This window comes from Canis lupus, chromosome 1, assembly GCF_011100685.1.
Source record: "Canis lupus familiaris isolate Mischka breed German Shepherd chromosome 1, alternate assembly UU_Cfam_GSD_1.0, whole genome shotgun sequence".
Taxonomy (NCBI): Eukaryota; Metazoa; Chordata; class Mammalia; order Carnivora; family Canidae; genus Canis; species Canis lupus.
Window position 1 is genome coordinate 45,209,685 of NC_049222.1, and position 20,661 is coordinate 45,230,345.

General features: G+C 43.7%; 1 protein-coding gene across 19 annotated transcripts in view; it reads left to right on the forward strand.

Moving 5' to 3' along the window:
• SCAF8 (SR-related CTD associated factor 8) overlaps positions 1–20,661 on the forward strand; it is a 221,958-nt gene that overhangs the window by 174,832 nt on the left and 26,465 nt on the right. For 7 of the 19 annotated variants that reach the window (XR_005353705.1, XR_005353698.1, XR_005353697.1 and 4 more), the window contains 2 exons: positions 10,560–10,651; positions 10,875–10,915. The gene's annotated coding sequence lies outside the window, so the exon portion shown is untranslated. Of the gene's footprint in view, positions 1–5,168; positions 5,230–10,559; positions 10,652–10,874; positions 10,916–13,763; positions 13,866–18,538; positions 19,989–20,661 lie in introns of those variants that run through there. The other 12 variants (XR_005353710.1, XR_005353700.1, XR_005353704.1 and 9 more) reach the window with 11 other exon arrangements.

A 20,661-nucleotide genomic window follows, 5' to 3' on the forward strand; every position in this document is an offset into this window, starting at 1 on the left:
TCCAACCTAGCATTCCTTCTCTGACAAAGGCATCCAGGTTGTTTTGTTGGGCAAGGAAGGGGAGTGTGATCAGTTTGGAAAGATATGTTTTTCCCTCCCTCATGTCAGTCTCAGAATGTCAGGAATGTTTCTCAAAGGTGGATCTGTCAGCATGACCTTTGCTGCCTCCTTCAATTCCTTTTATATCGTATCTGCTACCTCTTGGGACATAAGTTTCATATTTTTTATTATCTGCAGTAGTACAGTACTTCCTCTTTTTGTCCTAAAATTACTCCTTTCAAGCTTCCAGGAGTGTGCCTTTAGGATTTGGAAGCAATGATTTCATCTGCAGTTTCTCTATTCAGTTCCACTCGATCCCAGAGGCTTTGATGGTATCTGCTTGGCCTTTGTCAGGATCGAGAAAGCAAATTTTGCTTTTGAAAATGGAAAATTTTCAAAGGAGCCTTCCTCCATGAGGCAAAGAGTTTCGAAACTAAGGGGGCAGTGATCCTCATTGTGGAGAAGCAGGAACACAACGTGGGGACAGTCGACAAAGGGTTAAGCGTCATGGACAGCATTAGTAGAAGTGAAAAACAGAGCTGATCCAAAACATATAACATATACTCCAAAATAAGCCAGGCTCGCCCCTCTTAATGGGATCACGGAGACATGCCAAATTCTACAGCTAGTCAATTGTATACATATGGTAAAACTTTTCATACCATTCAACGTTTGCTGCCATATGATTTTAATTACGTACAGATTGGGTAGCTGGAAGAAAGCACTGGAATTAAGTAGAATAAAGTTAAACACAAGCCCTTTTATAAGTGGCCCTGGTTTAGGTTAGGATGTATGCAAATGCCTGTGGAGGACCAGAGAGGAATGTGTGGTTTGGGGGGACTCTGGGGATGGGCATGACTCATCTTCAATCTGGGGACCCAGTTGTTTATCTGGAAGGGCAGCGTTTACAGGGGTTATTCTCCTTTTGAAGTTGGAATTTATGCTGATGCTTGCACCTTGTTACTCACATTCTTCCTGCCCCACCACAGTGTTGTTTTTTTTGTTTTGTTTTGTTTTGTTTTGTTTTATTCTGCAAGATGAAATTGCTCTCTGGGCAAACATTGCCTTTAATTTTTTGAAAGGCTGTGGGTTTTCAATATGGCAGATTGGTAGATTTATTTTTTTTTTAATTATTTATTTTTTTAAGATTTTATTTATTTATTCATGAGAGACAGAGAGAGAGAGAAAGAGAGAGAGGTAGAGACACAGGCAGAGGGAGAAGCAGGCCCCATGCAGGGAGCCCGATGTGGGGCTTGGTCCCGGATCCCCAGGATCAGACTCTGGACTGAAGGCATGTGCTAAACCACTGAGCCACCCGGGCTGCCCAGCTTGGTAGATTTAAAACTGTTTTCCCCCAGCCAGACTTTTTCAGTCTGTGCTCCTTGCTTCTCTGGAGCTAATTCTACATAACGAATTTAAAAGTAAGGCTGTTTACTTCATTCAAGAAAAGAAACGGAAAGCAAATTTTGCTTCAGATGGGCCTTGGCTGGGCGGAGGGGAAGCCACTGCTCCTGAACGTGCTCGTCTCAAACTTGAATAGCGTTTCTTTGGTTTTCTCCATAATTTACCATGGCCTTTACTTACCGAACATCTTTTGGATAAACCACTCAGAATCCCAGCTTTCTCTTTTGTGACATGAAGATCCTGACTTACTGAGCTCACTTACTGAGGTTTCCCGGGATTCTTAGGCCTCAGAACCTGACCGATCACAGGCCCTGCAGAGGCTGCTGTGACACCCCCCTCCCCACCCCTTGGAGGAGCAGCGATGGAGCTGGTGTAATAAGGAGTCAAATGATGCCCGGTCTCAGAAGCCTGTCTTATGAGCACATCAGATTGTTTCAAGGAAGGGGCAAGCTCATAGCTATGCCTTTGCCGGTGAAATGGGGATGCCAGGAAGTAAACTGTGAAAGCAGCAGGTAGAGGGCTGGATCAGGCATGTAAGGTTCTTCACCCCCCACCCCTTTCCATGGAAAGGAAGCAGAGCAAGTCGAGAACTTTCACATCATGGGGTGATGAGCTGAGGGAATCCCAGCTGTTGGGCCAGAAAGCATATTCCCCACTGCCGCCACCTCTGGGTGGGCCAAGCACCGGGGATGTCCACCTCTGCCCGCTCCCTGCCCCCCACCCCCACGCTGATCTGAATGGCAACGTCTCCATCCACATTCGCCCACGTCTCTTTGTGAGTATTCGTGAATATTTACACACAGACGCCGTTCTGCAGACAAACCCACTCCGGTCTATCTTTCTATTGTTGGGGCTTTGGCCCAGTAATTTTTCTTGGGAAAGGCACCAATTTTAACCTAGAGGGAGTTGTGTTTCCCCCAGAATAAATGTCTATGGATTGAAATGTCTCAGTTTGGGGGAAATAGCAGAACTATCAATGAGCTGAATGTCGCCACTAGATTATGAATTTCTTAAGGGCAGCTTCCATATCTTGACCTCTTTTGTGGGATAAATGAAGACTAAATGAATGACAAATTAACTTCAGTTAGTTGAAATGGATTTTGTAAATGGACTGTTTAATAATATATTCAGGTATGTAAAAATAATACCTACTAGTCATGCAAGTTAGGTTCTCCATGTTTAAGAAGGAAGGAAGGACGGACGGACGGAGGGAAGGAAGGAAGAAGGAGGAAAGGAAGGAAAGAAGGAGGAAGGAAGGAAGGAATTTGTATTTAATTTCAGGTATGATTCCTCATTTCTTCTTCATATTTATTCCAGTTGCCTTAATATATTGGCCTCAGACAAAGGTAACCACTTCCAGAAACCACATCCATGGAACCACATCCATGGAACCCAGAATCTTAGTTACCGAACTGAAGAAACAAGAGATACTGGAGTTAGCTGCAGGGAACCCTTTGCTGTGCAGGGCAGCCCAGTAAATTTACTTTGTTATGAGTTTGGCAGTCCTTCCCTGTGCTCCTCCTACCTCTACCTCAGTGGGACTGCAGCCCTCTGGGGCCAGGGCTGGGCTCAGCCACCCAGAGAACATCTTTCCTCACAGTGGGGAGGAAACAGTCTTCCAGGAATGAAACAGGGGCTGAGGCAGGACCAAAGGAGTGACTGCTTTGGATGGGAAGTGGCTCCAGTCCCTTGCCCCAGGGGCCCGGTTTTCCTTTGCTGCACTTAGTGTGCCAAGTGGTAGGAGAGGAGCTGGAGAAGTCACAGCTCCTTAAAATATAGGGGCTGTCCTCGGTGTAGCAGAGAGGAGAGACACTTAAATGATTGCAGCACAATATAAGAACTTGCTATGGTAGGGGTATAAATCAAGAATAGGCAGCCCTAAAAAAAGAAGGAAATATTTGTGCCTAGGAGCATCAGGGAAGCTTTACAGAGGTGGGGATATTGGGCAGAGTCTTGAAAAGTGAATAGAGATTTGCTGGGCAGAGACTACTGTTCCAAGTAAAGAAGTGTAAATGGTAAAGAAATTAAGACATGTAGGTATCAAAGAACCTGGCATGTTTTTGGATAGCAAAAAATTCAGCATGGTTAGAATACAGGAAAAATGAATGAGGGGGAGTTCACGGGATATGAGATTGGCACAGCAGATTGCAGCCAAATTGCACTCACCGTGGTCGATTATAATTGCTTATTTACATGTTGATATCTCCTGCCAAAGTATTTACACCTCAAGGTCTGGGAAGGGCTCTTACTACTTTTCTTCAGGTCTTCTGAATCCTACTGTGTGTTTACATTTTTAAGACATCTTTATTGGTAACTTTATTTTTTCCCCAGCTTTATTGAGGTATAATTGATACATAACATTGTGTAAATTTAGAATGTATTGCTTTGATACCTTCATATATTGCAAAATGATCACCAACATAACGTTAGATAACACCTCCATCCCACTGTGCTTTTAAGAGGACCCAATGGATTCTCATGGAATGAATGCATGAGTGGATGTTGGTTGGTATTGGAAGTCATTTGAACCCAAGCTGATGAGCTGATTGGACTACAGACTGGTCACATACTACAGAGACTTGTCTGGACTTCATTTCTTGGGGGAATATAGAGCCACTACATGTTCTAAAACAGAGTGATCTAAACCTGTGTTTGAGGAAGAAATTCTTGCTACAGTGTGAGAGATTGTGGAACCCCTGGGTGGCTCAGTGATTGAGCATCTGCCTTTGGCTCAGGGTGTGATCCCAGAGTCCCGGGATCGAGTCCCACATCAGGCTCCTCGCAGGGAGCCTTCTTTTCCCTCTGCCTATGTCTCTGCCTCTCTCATGAATAAATAAATAAAATCTTAAAAAAAAAATGTAATGTGACAGATTGAGATGTGAGACACCGGAAGTTGGAAGGCCAATTGAAAAATTACTGTAATGGTCTGGAGGAGATATTAGAAGGCTTGAGAGGGTAGAGACTTGAGAGAGATTTATAAAGTAGAATTAGAATCCAGCACCAGTTTGGGTGACCAATGGAATGAGGAGGGAAAATCAATTACTTAGTTGAACAGGTGAAACTAAGTCTGACTTTCAGGTAGATTTATACCCAAAAATTTCAGTGAAGAAGAACCTGACACTTAGGCACTAAACATAATTAGCTTATTGGTGTTTGTTTAGAATAACAAATCTTAGTGAATAAGAGTTGAACCAATAGGATTTCCGTGGGTATGTAATAGAACGAACAGATTTATACAGTGTATGTAATATCAATATTACCTTTATAGTATGCATAATATGCAAATATATAAGTAAAAAGTATATTCTGATGCTGTAAGTATAATCAGGGCTGCCATATGTAGTTTCACAGGTTGTGCACTGCACAACCCTAGAGGGCACCAGTAATAATAGCAACAGATCACCCTGTAAAGCTATTATATATATCCCTCTTATGCTTCAGCACAACATATCCATAGACTGTTGCTTTGAACAACAAATAAATAAGCTAAGATGGGAATTTGATAGACTTGCAAGGTTTAATCATCAGATGGGAGCCCTTCTATGGCCAGATCATTGGTGTTCAATGTGTGGTGGGTGAGTTCAGTGTGTGGTGGGTTAGGGTATCTTTTCATATTGAAAATGAGAGAAGCTTTTCTCCTTTCACGGGATGTGAGAGGTTATGCTCTTATACTCCCGTCTGACAGCAAAGGGAAAACTCACCTTCTTGTTGGCGGTTGTTTTAAGGCTTCACCGTGTGTGACGTGTCCTGTGCCGTGGTGCTCAGTGTTCCTGCCTGCTGTTCAAAGTGAGACTTAGCCCTTCGAAGGGATGAATCCATAGAAGCAGATGAAGAAAATATAATCGCTTATATCCTTTCTCAACAATTATATGTTTCTTAAAATTTGTGTGGATTTTGCTCACATGCTTCAGGGGAAATAGTTTCAAAATGTGACTACCAACCAGAACCGAGGTTTGGCTTGCGCCCAGCTGTGGCCTGTTGGGGCTGGGCTGTCTGACCATGCCAGCCTTTCTCCGGGCTCCGTTAGAAGGTGCAGGAGGCTTTGCAGAATGTGTCAAGGAGGAGTATCTTCCCTGAGGTCGAGCGCCAAGGGCCCATGGAAGAGTCGGGAGCCCCGTGGGTTTCCCAGCAGCCCAGGAGACTCGGCATTCGTAGCCCGGCTCCGCCGACTCGGGCCCTTGGGAGCCTGGCATAGCAGGTGGTGCGCACAGAGCCCCGCGCTTCTCCACACTTGCTCAGCCAGTGGAAGCATGTCAGGCTGCCCCCTCCAGGGCCGTGCATTTATTTTAAAGAATGTTAGAAAGGAAGTATATCACTTGCCATTTCCCTCCCTCTTTGGGCGTGTTTATTGTGATTGGAAATCATTCTAGTCCACATGGTGGTGGCTCCCCCCCCCCCCGCCCCCCGCCCTCTGTGCCCCTATGTTAAACAGCCCTCTGTGCAAATAAACAGAAGGGGGCGAAGCATTTTATTCAGCTGCAGAAACAGGAGCGCAGGGAGAGTCTGGAGAACCAGAATCGCAGAGCCGTGGCTTGTGTCCTCGGCAGTGCGCTTTCTTTCCTCATCCATGGAGCCAGGCCAGGAGGTACAGCAGAGGCCCTTGCCGGGCTGGCTGGGAGCCCAGACCCAGGTACTCTGCTGTAAATGGGACTGCTGGCCCTGGTCTGTTGCTTAGCAGAATTTGCCTGGGGTTTATCTTGACCAAGCCTATTGGGAGAGGAAATGCTGAGCTGCTCTGAACTTGATTAAAACCTAAAGGGAGCATGGGCTTTCATTCTCATTCTCTTTGTCCTACCAGACCTGAAAATAACAAGTAAGTAATTGATCATTGTATTGTTAGTTACAGTTTTAAACAAATGATTTATTTATGTAAATCCCTTTAGTCTAAAAGGAAAAAAAAATCCTGCAGATACAGAAAGCCCCACAAATCAAGTGCATGGGTTTATGAATTACTGTAAGCGGACACCACCCCAGTCAAGGAATAGAAGTTTGCTGCTACCCCACAAGCCTCTTCTGTGTGTCCCACCCCAATCACAGACCCCCCCCCCCACCTCTCCCACAAGTAACCAGTCTTCAGCTGAACTTCTGTGCTAATCCCTTCCTTGCATTTGTTTAACTTTTAATAGTTTTACCACCCAAATGTGCATCTTTAGATTAGAAAATTTAATCTTACCCATTTAAAACTATTGAGTATATCTTTTACTGCTTTTAAAAACTGTATATACTTCCTCCATCCCTGTATAATTACCTGTTGAACAACCTTTAAGTAGAACTTATACTATTTAAGTTAAATTCTACCAACAACACACCCACTTTAGTTATCTTTCTTGTGTGAAATATTATTTTGAGACTTTTTTTCCCCTAAAAAAAGTGGTAACACCTCGTTTTAATTGAAACATAGCAAAACCAAAAAAAAAATTTTTTTTAAAGCTAAGGAGTCAAAAATCTTTTGAATCTAAACCTAGCGATAGAAAAGGTGAAGTTGTCTTGCTGATGTTCAGGGAGAGCTTTTCATTCTACGATACTGTTGATTTTGTGACATGCATGATTATGATATATAATCATTATATTACATATGATCATCTATATTCTTGGACAAAGAATAGAAAACAGCTCATGGCTCTATGCAGAAAGCAAACCAACAACCAAGATCATGAGGTTAGGAATTAAAATGCAAGGGCTCTGGTGTCACAGGGGTCTGACTTTCTGTTCTGGTTCTGCCAATGTATGATGCCAGACAAATCACTCTGCTTCTCTCTGCGCAATGATGATAATTTTTACCAAAGTCAATCTCTCCTTCTCTTATGAAGAACAATTATTTATTAAACTTTTCGCCTTATTGTTAACCCTTGAGAATGTTAGTGAAACCTGAGCCCTTGGTTTAAAACTAAAGATGTGTGAAAAACATAATCAGGAAGCACCAAATACAATTGCATTTACTTGTGAGCACTGATTTTTTTTTAAACTTTGTACTTGGTAATAGCTTATTAGCATTGATAATAACTAAAAAACGGTCAATACTTACAGAATGCCATGTAGTTCACGAAGCACTTCTACATGAACTGTTTAATTTGTTCTTAATAGAATAAATACTCATACCCTAATTATTTCTCCTTTCAACATACGCTCATATTATTTCTTTAGCCATAACCTATAGTAAAGGGGAGCTTATGAAAGACTTTGTTTTTCTGTATAGTTCTGTCACACGTGATGGGTGAGGAAACAAACATCTAGTTGTTATTTTTCTATATATTTTGGGGGGCTATTTATTTTGTGTAGTACCCAGTTCTTGTCATAAGTCTGGGGGCATTTGGTTGGCTTAGATGGTAGAGCATGCGACTCTTGATCTCAGGGTTGTAAGTTTGAGCCCCTGTTGGGTGGAGAGATTACTTAAAAAAAAAAAAAAAAAAACCTCTACTTTATGATCATAAGTCTGTACAAGGGAAAATGTGGAGTAAATAACACACATGATAATCTTGACATCATCGCATGTCATTGCTTGTTAAATGATAAGTATGCTATACCCAAATCACCAAAATAACATAATTAATTTGATGACCCCCACCCCCCACCGTGCTGAGCTACTTCTTGTTGTAGTCACTTAATTCCCATCTCACAGAACCTCACAACGTGAGTGACTCATCTTATTCTATAGGAAGGTCTAATTTCTGTTGCTCTGAATCCTCACTCAAAAAACTGGAGAAAAGGGGACCCCTGGGTGGCTCAGCGCCTGCCTTTGGCCCAGGGCGGGAGTCCCGGGATCCAGTCCCGCATCGGGCTCCTGGCATGGAGCCTGCTTCTCCCTCTGCCTGTGTCTCTGCCTCTCTCTCTCTCTCTCTCTCTCTATCATGAATAAATAAATAAAATCTTAAAAAAAAAAAAAAACTTGAGAAAATACCTCCACATGGCAGTCTGGTGGATTGCCCCAACCCTCAAATGATAAACATGGTACCTAGAATACGTCTGAAGGAAGCTTTAGTAAAAGAAGAGAATATTTCGTAATGATTCTATCCAGATAAGGGAGACTGCAGTAACCTGCCATCCCAAAGGGGTGCTGTTCTTGAGGTAAAGAGCACATGAAGGGCCCCACCTCTGGCTTCCCAGCCCCTGGTCTTCCAGACCCCAGAGGCTCTCTCCTGCCCTCTCCCTTGACGGTGGGAATTCATTCCAGACCTAGCTGGTGCTGGTGGGCCTTCCAGCAGTTTCCACACACCTCACAATCAGGGCTAGATCTGGGTTCCATCTTTTGAGGTTTCATTCCCACTTCTCAAGCCTGCCTTCATTGTACAAACACGGGACTAGTATTGTTCCTTCTCTTGGCTTCAGAGTTTCCTATCCTCTTCCCAACATTTCGGGAGAAGGGACCCCTACCTTGTTTCAATTTCCAGTCCCTGAAACGTCATACCAGTACTTGTCAAGCTTGTCCTAACACTGAGCATGATTAGGTTTGGGCATCCCATCCTTAAGGGAACTTCTCCTTGGTGAGAATTGTTCCCAGCTCCCTCCTGGGCCAGATGCTAACTGATCTCCAGGCAGACACTCACTCCTCTTTGCCCTCACCATTTTGTGTGAACTTCTAATAGGCACTTGTCACTTTGCTCTAAAACTGGAGAGTTTTCACACTTTTTTTCACCACGATGTACAAAAAGAAATATATTTTACACTGCAAACCAGTATATACAGACATATACACTGTTGATAAAGATAAACAGACATAAATCCAAGTGAATTTCCTCACCTGTACCTCATGCATGCTGATATTTTCTATTCTGTGTTGTTCTGTTCTACTTTATTTGTTCATTCATTTATTTTTAATGCTGATCAAGACCCACTAAATTAATTTCATGATCATCAAACAAGTCACAAGCTTCTGTTTGAAAGCTAGTTAATGCACCTGACTCCCCCTGGCCCATCCCTTGTAGACTGTGACCTCACTGCAGGTAGGAAACGAAGTATGTCTATTTCTCTTTGTATATTTGGTGCCTGGCATGCAGCGGATGCTCAGGTAAATATTTGTTGAAGGGAAGAACTCAGCCTGAGTCTTTATTCCCATGTGTATCTACCTTGCCTGGCAATTTTAAAAATTGAGTGAGATCATGTATTTAGTGGAGAGAACACAGGGCTTAGCACCAACAGATGCTCAATTAACATATGTTTCTTTAGGGTTTTCTAGACTAGCCCTCTCTTTAATTCACCATCTGATTGCACTGCAGCTTGTTGGTTTTTTGTTCTCCGTTGTTTTTTTTTTTTTTTTTTTAAGTGTAATGAGGGTTTGAACTCCATTAGCCTAAGGCCTCAGCCAGCTTAAGTACTTTACAACTTTCTGAGTTGCCATGGAGCCAGGGACAAATTACCCTTCAGGAGAGCCTGAAAATATGGGAAGGTCACGAGGGAGAGTCCTTTTTGTCCTACCCTGGCCTGGGACTCATTTCTCCATGAAAAGTAAAGACTTGAGCTTATTAGAATTTCTAAAATGAAAATTACTTCCACGTTTTAAAAGATTATAAAGCAAATTTAAGCTTGCCATGAAATACGGAGTGTTTTGTGAATCGAAAGTCTTCATGGGAGCTCTCACTTCTGAGGCACAACATCTAAGTTAAGTCAGTTGTAGCAGAAAGAGCCCTGGTTGGTGACCCTCTGATTCCATCAGGAGTAACTGGTGGCGGGGCAGCCTCTGCAAATACCATTTCTTCATCTATGAGGAGAATCTCACCTGTCCTCAAAATTCTGTGATCCCAAACACAAACTCTGGAGTCCCTCATTTCATATCCGCTGGAATGTGTTGACCATCGAGGAGATAATATTCCAATTAAATTAAATCTCAGTTGCAGAGTCTGAATCAAGCACGATGCCTAAAACCTTTTCTCTAACAAGTTTCTTGCTAGTGTCCCATAGAAGCTTTAACTGGTGTTTTCCGACCTGAGAGCTAAAGAGTCAGGTTATCTGTTATCTGTATATATTAAGCCTCAGAAATCAAGCTTTTGCATGAATCGTCACAGTAATTTGTTTTGAATTATACTTCATCCTGCCCATGAGATGTGAGCTTTTAATCTAATGTGGTGTGAATTGATAATTCACATGCGGGCGATTTAACAAACCAACCTGTTTTCTTCTAGGACAGAATGGCTCAGAGGATATAATGGAGCTTCTACTTCTAGCAAAATATGAAGTCCGCTCCTCTTCAGCTGTCTGGATTAAATTTAAGAAGGTCAGTGGTGAATTCCATTGCTCCCAGCTGGTACCTGCACATGTTCACAGGTTCTTAATGAGCAGGCCGTCCTGAAGTTAGCAGGGTGATTGGGAACGTCTGACCTGCATGGGACCCCCTATAACTGCCCTGGTTTGAAATTCACAATTTTTTCAGATGTCTAGGAAAAATAAAATACTTGGTGTGGAGAGGTTATCAGAAGCTTCTCATGTGCTTTCTCTAGGCCTTGCTCCCTATGGAGATTCTGATGGAGAAGAAATTCAGGTAATAAGTGGGTTCAACTTAAAAGCTAAGCTCTTCCCCAAAAATGTCAGGAAGGACTCCCTTACCTTTATTGTTTTCAAAATGAACATGTATTCAGCTTCCATACAATGGGGGGGGGGGCAGTAACACGGGGGCTCATATAGAGACTAAAAGAAGCCAAAAAGAAGCAAGAGTCTTCTCTTAGCTTGTTTCTCCCATGCTCATCTCACCCATTGTGTTGACCCTTCCATCAGTCTTGATGACTTACTCTACCTTCCCCAGAAAACAAGATGCTTGTCCCACTGTGTCCCTCTCCTGAGAATGTCCCTGAATGGCTCCCATCTTCCACAGGAGTCAACCCAGCCTCCCAATCTGGCTTTCAAGGGCTCCATGATGCAATCTCCACCCCCGCCCCAGCCTCATCTCTCACATCCCTTTCTCACCCTTGTTCCCATCATGTGTTGGGTCCCTCCGTGTCTTTGCTCTTGTTTTTCTTTACCTGATGTGACCTCCAGCCTCTTCTTTCCCTCCTTCCCTTGCTCTGTTGTGACCTCCAGCCTCTTTCCCTCCCTACCTTGCAAGACTCCCTCATCTGATGGCACCTCTGGGCAGCGCCTTTCTGGGACCCACTGTACCAGGTTGCAGCCTTCTCCATGGCCCCAGCACACACCTCCATCCTGCACTCACCACATCATGTTCATATTACACTTTTACTTTTCTCTCCCTCCTGCTAGTCAACAACTCCCTCACTATTTTTTTTTTTAAGATTTTATTTATTTATTCATGAGAGACACAAAGAGAGAGAGGCAGAGACACAGGCAGAGGGAGAAGCAGGCTCCATGCAGGGAGCCTGATGTGGGACTTGATCCTGGGACTCCAGGATCACACCCTGCGCCAAAAGCCGATGCTCAACCGCTGAGCCACCCAGGCATCCCTCCCTCACTCTTTCTAAAAAAGATTTATTTATTCATTCCTGAGACAGGCAGAGACATAGGCAAAGGGAGAACAGACTCCCTGTGGGGAGCCCAATGTGGGACTCAATCCCAGGACCCCAGGATCACTACCTGAACCAAAGGCAGATACTCAACCACTGAGCCACCCAGGCGTGTCAAGGATTCCCTCACTCTTGAGGTGGTATAGCATAGTGGTCAAGGGCGCAGTCCCTAGAGACTCACTCCCCAGTTTCTAGTCCCAGTTCTATCACTCTCTGTGTTAGACTCCATCTCCTGTCTTACTTCCCTGAAATATTCCAGGGTTTGTGTGGGTCAAGTGCAATAATGCATAGGAAGTACTAGAGACAGTGCCAGGTATGTGGTAAGAGCTATACATACGTTTTGTCTATCACCATTGTTTACTAAAGACTAAGCTCAATGAAACTGTGTGTTTTCCCTTGAAGATTAGTGCCATGCAATTTGCAACAATGATTTGTTGGTAACAGATCTTTTCTGGAAATTTTAGAACATTTGGCTGAAGGAAGCTGAATGGAAATATAATATTTCATAATATCTCAGAGTTTCTTCAGTTATTCTTCATTAAACAGTAAAATTGCCAGGCTAGGAAGGTATCACCACTGCTTTGATTCCAGATGCTTCTAAGCATAGAGGCCTTTTAGAGATCTCTGAGCCCTTTTTAGTTTCCTTTAAAGCCTGTCTTAGTTTGAGCTGCTGTAGCAAAAATGCATAAACTCAATGACTTATACAACACACTTTTATTTCTCACAATTCTAGAGGCCGAGAAGTCCAAGGTCATGGCACCACAGATCTGTGTTTGGCAAGTGCCTGCTTCCTCACAATGTCGCCTTCTCAGTGCTCCCCATACTGTCCAAGGAACAAACTAGCTCTCCCAGGTCTCTTTTGTAAGGACACTAATCCTAATCAGGAGGGCTCCACCCTCAGGACCCAATAACCTCCCAAGGGCTTCCCCTCTTAATACCTTGAGGTTAGGATTTCAATAAAAGAACTTAGAGGCATTCAGACCAAAGCACCCCCCCGCCCTCCGCCCCGACCCCTGCACTTTACAATTCCGTGCCATGTGAAGATGTTTGCTCCTACCATTCTGCTGGTGTTTAACTGGCCATGAATGACCTCCTTAAAAAAAAAAAAAAGCAAAATCTGCCATGTCTTTCCTCACATTTCATTCTCTTTTTCCTTTCTTTCAAGGCTGTCACTGTTGATATCCTGCTGCTCTGTCCCCTCCCCCTCCGCTTCGTCAGGAAGATCTCCCTCTACTCACCTGAGGAGACTTACCTGGTTTCCTTAGCTCCTGGAAGGCAGATCTCTCTCTCCCCACCCACTAGGTGGATTGAGGGCATGCCCAGGAACTCACTACTTTTCTTCCAGTGATATCTTTCTCCTCAGAGAAGTCATGGCAAGTGTGACTTCTAGATTCAAATCTCTAGCCCTGACTCCTTTTCTGAGTTAAAATTGTTGTCTGATCATTTAGCTTGGCGGGAGGATCTTTTCAGTTTCAATGTGACCAACCAACCTTATAGCCCCAACGTCTGCATCCCAATGTCTGTTAGGAGAGATCTCTGAGCCATCTGATCTCATAACTACAGCCAATATGGACATATTCATGTCCTCCATCCCCTTGAAAATGTCACCAAGTTCTTCTCTTTCAGAACACTTTAGATTTGCCTTTATTCTCTATGGTTATTGCCTCCGGCAACATCTTCCACTCTAGATTCCCACCCTGGTGCCCCAATGCAGGACTGAAGTACAATTTTCATATCACCCTCTGCTCAAAAATTGTAAGCAGCTCTTTCTGGCCAGTGATGGATCAAGTCCAAGTTCTTCTGTCTAGACCCCAAAGTGCCATGTAACCTGATCCCAACCTACCATATCTAACGTATTTCCCACACCCTCTCCAGACATTTATGGAATACCTGCTTTCTTCAAGGAATTCACCTGGTTTCTAGAGGAATCAAAGAATGAAGATGGTAGGCTCTCTGCTCTGAGCCCTTCACAGTGAGGTAAAAGATTGGAGGTAGAGAGTTTGCCAGGCACAAAAATTCTAATTATAATATCAGTACATTGTCCAAAGTATAGTAAGTAATATGGGGACTTAGGGAAGAGAATCATCGGTGTAGACATATCCTATGCTGAGCTTTGATAGTCTCTTAAGGCATATCAATGTTTCTGAGCAACAGATCTAAACAATTCTTGGGAATCGAGATTATTCAATAATTTTTTAATAGAAAATATGTAAGTACTTTCCCCCCAAACAAGTTGATTTTTGAGGACGTTTGAGAAGGATGTGCCTTCTTGTCACTATTTGGGAGGGGCTACACTTTGCCTGAATTTCTATTTTTGAACGAGCTCTTTTAAAATGTATTGGTTTTGAATTTTATATAAATATCAAAGTCAAATACTGGGGTAAAATGAAAATAGTCTCCTTGGAGATTAGTTCTTTTCTGTCAAATGCATAAAAAATGACTGGTTTCAGGTAAGGTGAGATTGGTTGTCAATTTTGCGTGCTTTCCATGAAGTGCTCTAGTTTTAAGAGCACCCCTGAGCTGCTTCCTGTGTGATCCTCACAGATAAATTTGAGGTGAAAACTTCTCTGAACTAAAGCTCTGGTAAGAAGAATTCACATCAAGAGAATTCCATTTCTGTGGAATTTCCCAGCCTGTGCTCATGGTCTGACATTCATGAGATTCTGTTGTGTTTGGATGAGAAGAAGAATTCTCTGTGACCTTGAAACTTTTGTTTTGGATGGCTCTTCCTTCCAGTACTTTCTCCTTGCTTCAATGGCTGCCCATGGACCCAAGATAAACCATTTTCCCATGCCTGCTGAGAGAACATAGCTTAAACATTTTATGTTCTCTGTTGCCACACTGTTAGGACTAGCTTCCTAACTTGTGCTGGAAAATTCCAGAAGGTAAATAGTTGGGTATATGTTTTCATGTGTGTCTAACTCACCCTGGGTGCATATACTTTATGTTACCTCTTTGAACTCTAAGAGAGATTTCAAGAGTGCACGTAGGGGTAGATCCCTGGCTTCACACTGAGTCCATTCCTCATTCCAGCCTCACCTGTACGTTTCCCCTCACCTGAAATCTGAGCCAGTAGAGAATAAACAGACAAGTGCCACCCACCCTACCCTATGGGCAGCCCTAGCTTATAAACATGCACATACACACGGGCACTCATACAAGCACACATGTACACACTTGCCTGCAACCATCTGCCCCCAAGCATGCATACACATACTTGAGGGTTTATAAAAGGCTCTCTTCAAACATCCACTGGATGTCTGCCTGGAGAGTCCAAGTATGGAAAGAGACTGTCTGGAGGCACATCTTGAGTAATCTCTGAGTGTTTCTCTCTTTTATTTCTGCACTTCACCCTTCCCCCCTTACCTTAGCCAAGACATATTTCCATGAGTCCTTATTTCTCACGGCTCCTGTCTTTCCTCCTGTCACTGCCTTCTCTTCCTGGTAGAAGTCCAGCTTGAGGTATCCCTCATGCAGATGCTACTGTGATCTGTTTTTCCAGCAATTATTCTGAGCCATCCACACTCTGCCCCTCCCTCTTATAACCAGAGACACTGGCAAGTCCATCGGACCATCAAGGCAAGAGAAAGCTAAGCTCAGGACAGGGAGCCAGCCCTGAGCCCCATCATTAGCTTGTTCTAACCTGTCATGCTCTGATACTAGTAGTTCATGAATGGCCTAAGTCAGGGACCTATATTGTAGCATCAGAGCTCACGGATCTAAAGAGGACCTCATTACCTAACACTCAGTGACCAGTTGTACAACTCTCTGAGGGTATATACAAGACACATGACCCTACGGCCATGTCACATTTTATTTGCCAAATTCAGGCAAGTCACCATGCACAAAAACCATTGGGTAGGTTGCACACACATTTCCATTAATAGTTTTCAATCATTATTGCAGAAAATCTGGGGCCTTGCTAGTAGGGTTCAATTTTAAAATGATGCACAAAAATACAGAAAGAGAAGAGTAAGTAAGCAGAGATGAACATGACAAGAGATTTAGGACAGCAGAAACCTAAAATGAGCCTTGGCCTCCAAAAATACAAAGGATGGTTAGAAGGACTTCTATACTATCTTTAGATGGAAGAAAGTAGGACTGGAGATCACCAAGCAGATTAAATGAGCAAAGGGGTGGCTGGACTAGGAGATCCCTCTAGCCCTGGGAATCAATGTTTCTACCAGATAGATGTAAATGTTCTGTAAGAGGTCAGAAATGTCCAAGGATGTGGAACTAGGAAGATAATTCTAGAGATAGAATTGGCTAGTGATGCATTATCAGTTGTTATTGCTTTTTCACCTAAAATGCTTAATGCTGTTTCCAAAATTACTGAATTTATTCCCAGGACACGATTTATTTTCTGGTAGAATCTGGTTTGTTCAGGGTGCACCACCATTAGCTGATAATACTCTATTTAAATGGCACCTTCCATCTGTGGATTTCAAAGAATTTTATAGGCATCAGTTAGTTCACACGTGTGACTTTGAATTCATCTGGACACCTGGGAAATGGATGGTAAACACTTCCACCCAGGCAAAGCCAGAATACTGAAATGGATGGTCTCCTGGGTGTCCAAGTGCTGGCGGGTGAGACCCTAAAACTGATGCCCAAATGAACTCCAACTTCTTCCCACCATTTCATCCCACCATTCATGTTAGATCTTCTGACATTTAACTATCCAATAAAATGTGAAATTTGGAAGAAATTTCCAGACTGCTAATCTGCGTGTAGATGAAGGGAAAAGCTTGCACATTATAGCCTCCCACTCTGCCCAGTTCTGACTGATACTGACATTTTCATGGTTGAAATCCAAACACTACACACTGCCTTAATTTCCTCTCGATTTGTCCTTTCTCAACCCCCTACCATCCAATGCACACCCTCTTCCCTCCATGAATTCACTTTCTAAAAGTTTTCAATGACCTCCTGCAATTCCAAACGGTATTTCTCAGGTCATTGCCATTGACCTCCCTGATGCTGTGGCCCAAACTATCCTCCTCCTTGAAAATCTCTCTTCCTTTGACTTCTGTGGCCCTGAAATTCCCATTTTCCTTTCACTGCCCTGGTGATATTTCTCTTTGTCATTCTGTGGGCATTCCACAAGGAATTCCACCAGTCGTAGTCTGTGAGCTTCTCTGATCCTCCTGTGGGATCAAGGCTTACCATCCCTTCTCTGCCAGGGATACAGAGAGCTCCCCCTGGTTCCTAGACTGAAAATCTCAGAGATTATATCCATACTTCTTTTTCTTTCCTTTCCTACATCCAGTGGCTGACTGAGTTTATCTTCCCTCTGAAGCAGCTCTTGACACCCACTGTCATCTCAACTCAGGCCCCTAGCACCAAAGCATTCCCCTCCAAACTCTTTGGATCATGCACATTAATAAAATAGGTTCATATATCGACCTCAAATTTTAAAAGATTTTTTTATTTGAGGTATAATTCACTCTTCCAGTTTTCAATTGTTTATATGTTATCTCTCATATTAGTCTATTGGTGTTGCCACAGACTGGGTGGCCTCAAGAACAGAAACTTATTTTTGCACAATTCCAGAGGCCAGAAATCTAAGATCAAAGTGCCATCATGGTTGGTTTCTGGTGAGAGCCCTCTTCCTGGCTTATAGACAGCTACCTTCTCACTGTGTCTTCACATGGCTCTTCTCTGTGTGTGTGCAGGGGTGGGGTGGGGGGGCTAGGGGTGCAGAAGGAGAGAGGAGAAAGAGAGAGATATGGTGTCTCTTCTCTTTTTATTCAGACACCAGTCCTATCAAAATATGGCTCCACCCTTATGAGCTTGTTTAGCCTTTATTACCTCCTATCTTCAAATACAATCACATTAAAGATTAGAGCTTTGGGGCACCTGGCTTAGTCAGTTAAACATCTGTCTTTTGCTCAGGTCCTGATCCTGCTGAAGGGGGAGCCTGCTCCTCCCTCTCCCTCTGCCTGCTACTCATCCGCTTGTGCTCTCCCCTCACCCCAACAAATAACTAAAATAAAATCTTAAAAAAAATGAGGTTAGAGCTTCAGCACATGAACTTGGCAAGGACACCTGTCAGTTGGTGACATAAGCAGTTTCTATTAAACTTTAAAATACATAAAATATGCACTAAAATATGGGAATTTTAAAAATAAATGTAAATAAGAATTCTCATATTTTCTTCCCACTGTCTTAATGGATCACCTTGAGCACATGGGGGAGGACACACCTGTCATTTGAATCCATGGGCCTAGCTGATAACTACAACGTCCTAATGGCTCTGTCTGCCACCAGGCTTCTGCTTTGCCTTCCAATATAACACAGCCTCTGTATCAATCTTTATAAAACTTTGGTTTCTTCTTCCCCCTTCTTTAGAAAACTTTGGTGCTCTGAGTTGCCCAGAGTACAGACCAATTGCCAGCTTGACCTTCGGGGCACTCCATGTCCCACCATGACCTCTACTTCAAGTCATTGTCCTTCCTAATGACTCTCATGGGCCCCTTCCTCCTCATCTGCAGCTCTTGGGCCTCTAGCTTGACTCAGCACCACCTTGCCTAACCCTCCAACATGATCTCCCTCCCTCCCTCCGAAGTTCTGTCCCATATTTTGGTACATGGTCACCTGCTGCTCTGCAGTGTTGCTCATCTTCTCATGGGCGCCATCTTCTTTTTCAGCTGGATTATGAGCTTCAAGATTTCATGGTCCAGGAATTTCTTCTTCATTTCATAGCCTGCTCTGAGCACAGACTTTGAACTGTCCTCTGTCACAGTAGTGCTTCTCAGTCCTCCTCCCAGAGTGGCACAATCTGCAGGGCAGCCTGAGCCATCTCAGAGACAACCAGGGAGGCCTTGTAGGCCATGACTTGCTGATCACACATGTATCCATGGTCTGATCACGTTTGGGATAGGCAGCTTTACACTGCTAATTCCTCAACCTGCTCCAGCTCAGCTTCTTGGAAATGGTACTTCCCAGAAGTTGGTAATATATTCTCCTAAAGATTTAATAGAAGCAAAGTTGGCGGCTTATTGAAAAGAATGCTCCTAACTGCCAACTCAGAGTGCCTTAAATTAATGTTGACAAATGTGAGATTTATTAGTGAAGATCCATCTCTTTAGTGCCTGATGGGGCTCAAGGCGTGCATGTAAATCATTCAGATGACAGTTTTCTGGGCTGAGCACTTGGCATTTACCTGCTACTATTCAGTGCACCTGTTCACAGATGGCAGCACGGGAACGCTGAGGATGATTTGAGATGATGGCCACTCAGGAGCAAAATGACTTCAAAACATGGAAATGCAGGCCTAGAGCTGTCTCCAAATCTTCTTGAATTCCCGTTTAAAACTCATCAGCAAATGCTGACCTGGACTACAATGAAGATATCAGCTTACCTCCTGGACTTTAACTCTGTGGCCCTCGGGCTGCACTGTCACCATCCAGGTTCTGGTGTGTCCCTAGGGACTATCAGTCCTGGGATGGCTGCTAGCTGAGACCCGCCCTTCTTTGTGAAATGAACGTGTGCAGACTGAAAATTAGTTTCTGGGCCCATTTTAGGAGGTAATTGTGCAAAAACCTGAAGTGTTTTAAATTTAAACTACCTATTTCTTCCCCCTATTTACCTGATAAACGTGGCAGAGTTGGTGTATGTCATAATTGAGTTCAGAGTCCACAAATCATTTTGCAGTATGTATTTCAGGTATAATATGGTTCAATGTCCTGAACCAGGATTATCTTGCCAACCCCTGTGAGTGTTACGTGATACCAAGGATGCTACCTGGTACTGGCGTGTCGTGTGCATGATCTGAACGGACCCTATAGGTTCCCATCGGGTGATGTTTTGCAAATGAGTGTATACATGCTGCTATCCTGTAAGGGCTAGTGGGTGAATTTTCTCTGTGTTTCTTCGTACTTTTTCATAGGAGCGCCTGTGTCTCCCACATCGACGCCAAGGGCCAAGCTGGTCAGAGTGACAGATGTGGGGAATGGCCAACGCTGTTCACAGAAATCTCTGCCAGTGGAATATTTCTTTGAAATTTTTGATCCTTTCATTTTCACAAGACACCCACAGAGAAAGAAAGGAAGGAAAGAAGGAGGGGCGGAGAGAGGGAGGGATCGAGGGAAAAAAAAAGAAAGGAAAAAGAATGAAAGGAAGGAAGAAAGGAGGAAGATTTGCAAGCGAGAAAAAAGAAATAAAGAGATGGATCCAGACAGAAGAAAGAAAAGCCTCGAAAGACTCCGCCACAGCACGCCGCCAGCACGCACCTTTCTCGGCCTCCCCGCCCCCACCTTCTCCTCCCCTTCCTTCCCCCCCTCCCCCCCTCCTGCCTTCTTTCCCCCTCCCCTGAAATCCGCATAAAGAAGAGAAAGAAAGAAAGAAAGAAAGAAAGAAAGAAAGAAAAAGAGACCATCTCGCAGTCAAGCCCACCCACTTTTAAAAGGCCGCCTCTCTGAGAAGAGTTTAGCTCAGGCCACACTTTCCCTTCCAGCCTCCACCTTCCACTGGGGCTATTGGCACAGGTCACCGGGACCATTAGAGGCGGCAGCAGGGGACGCTGGCTCTGCTGGCCTTGCTTCCCCTGGCCTTTGCTGAGGCCGGAGTGGGGAATGCCCACGTCAGCTGCCAAATGAAGCATTTTCATAGCCTGAGTCACACAGACAGACTATTGCCTGTGAACACAAAACAGGCAAGTAGAGAACAGAATGCCGATTCTGGAACACAGAGGAAGGATTATTGCTAAGAGCCATTACACACACTCAGGGTCATTCTTAACCCCGTCATTCTGTGATTCTGTTTTGTGTGA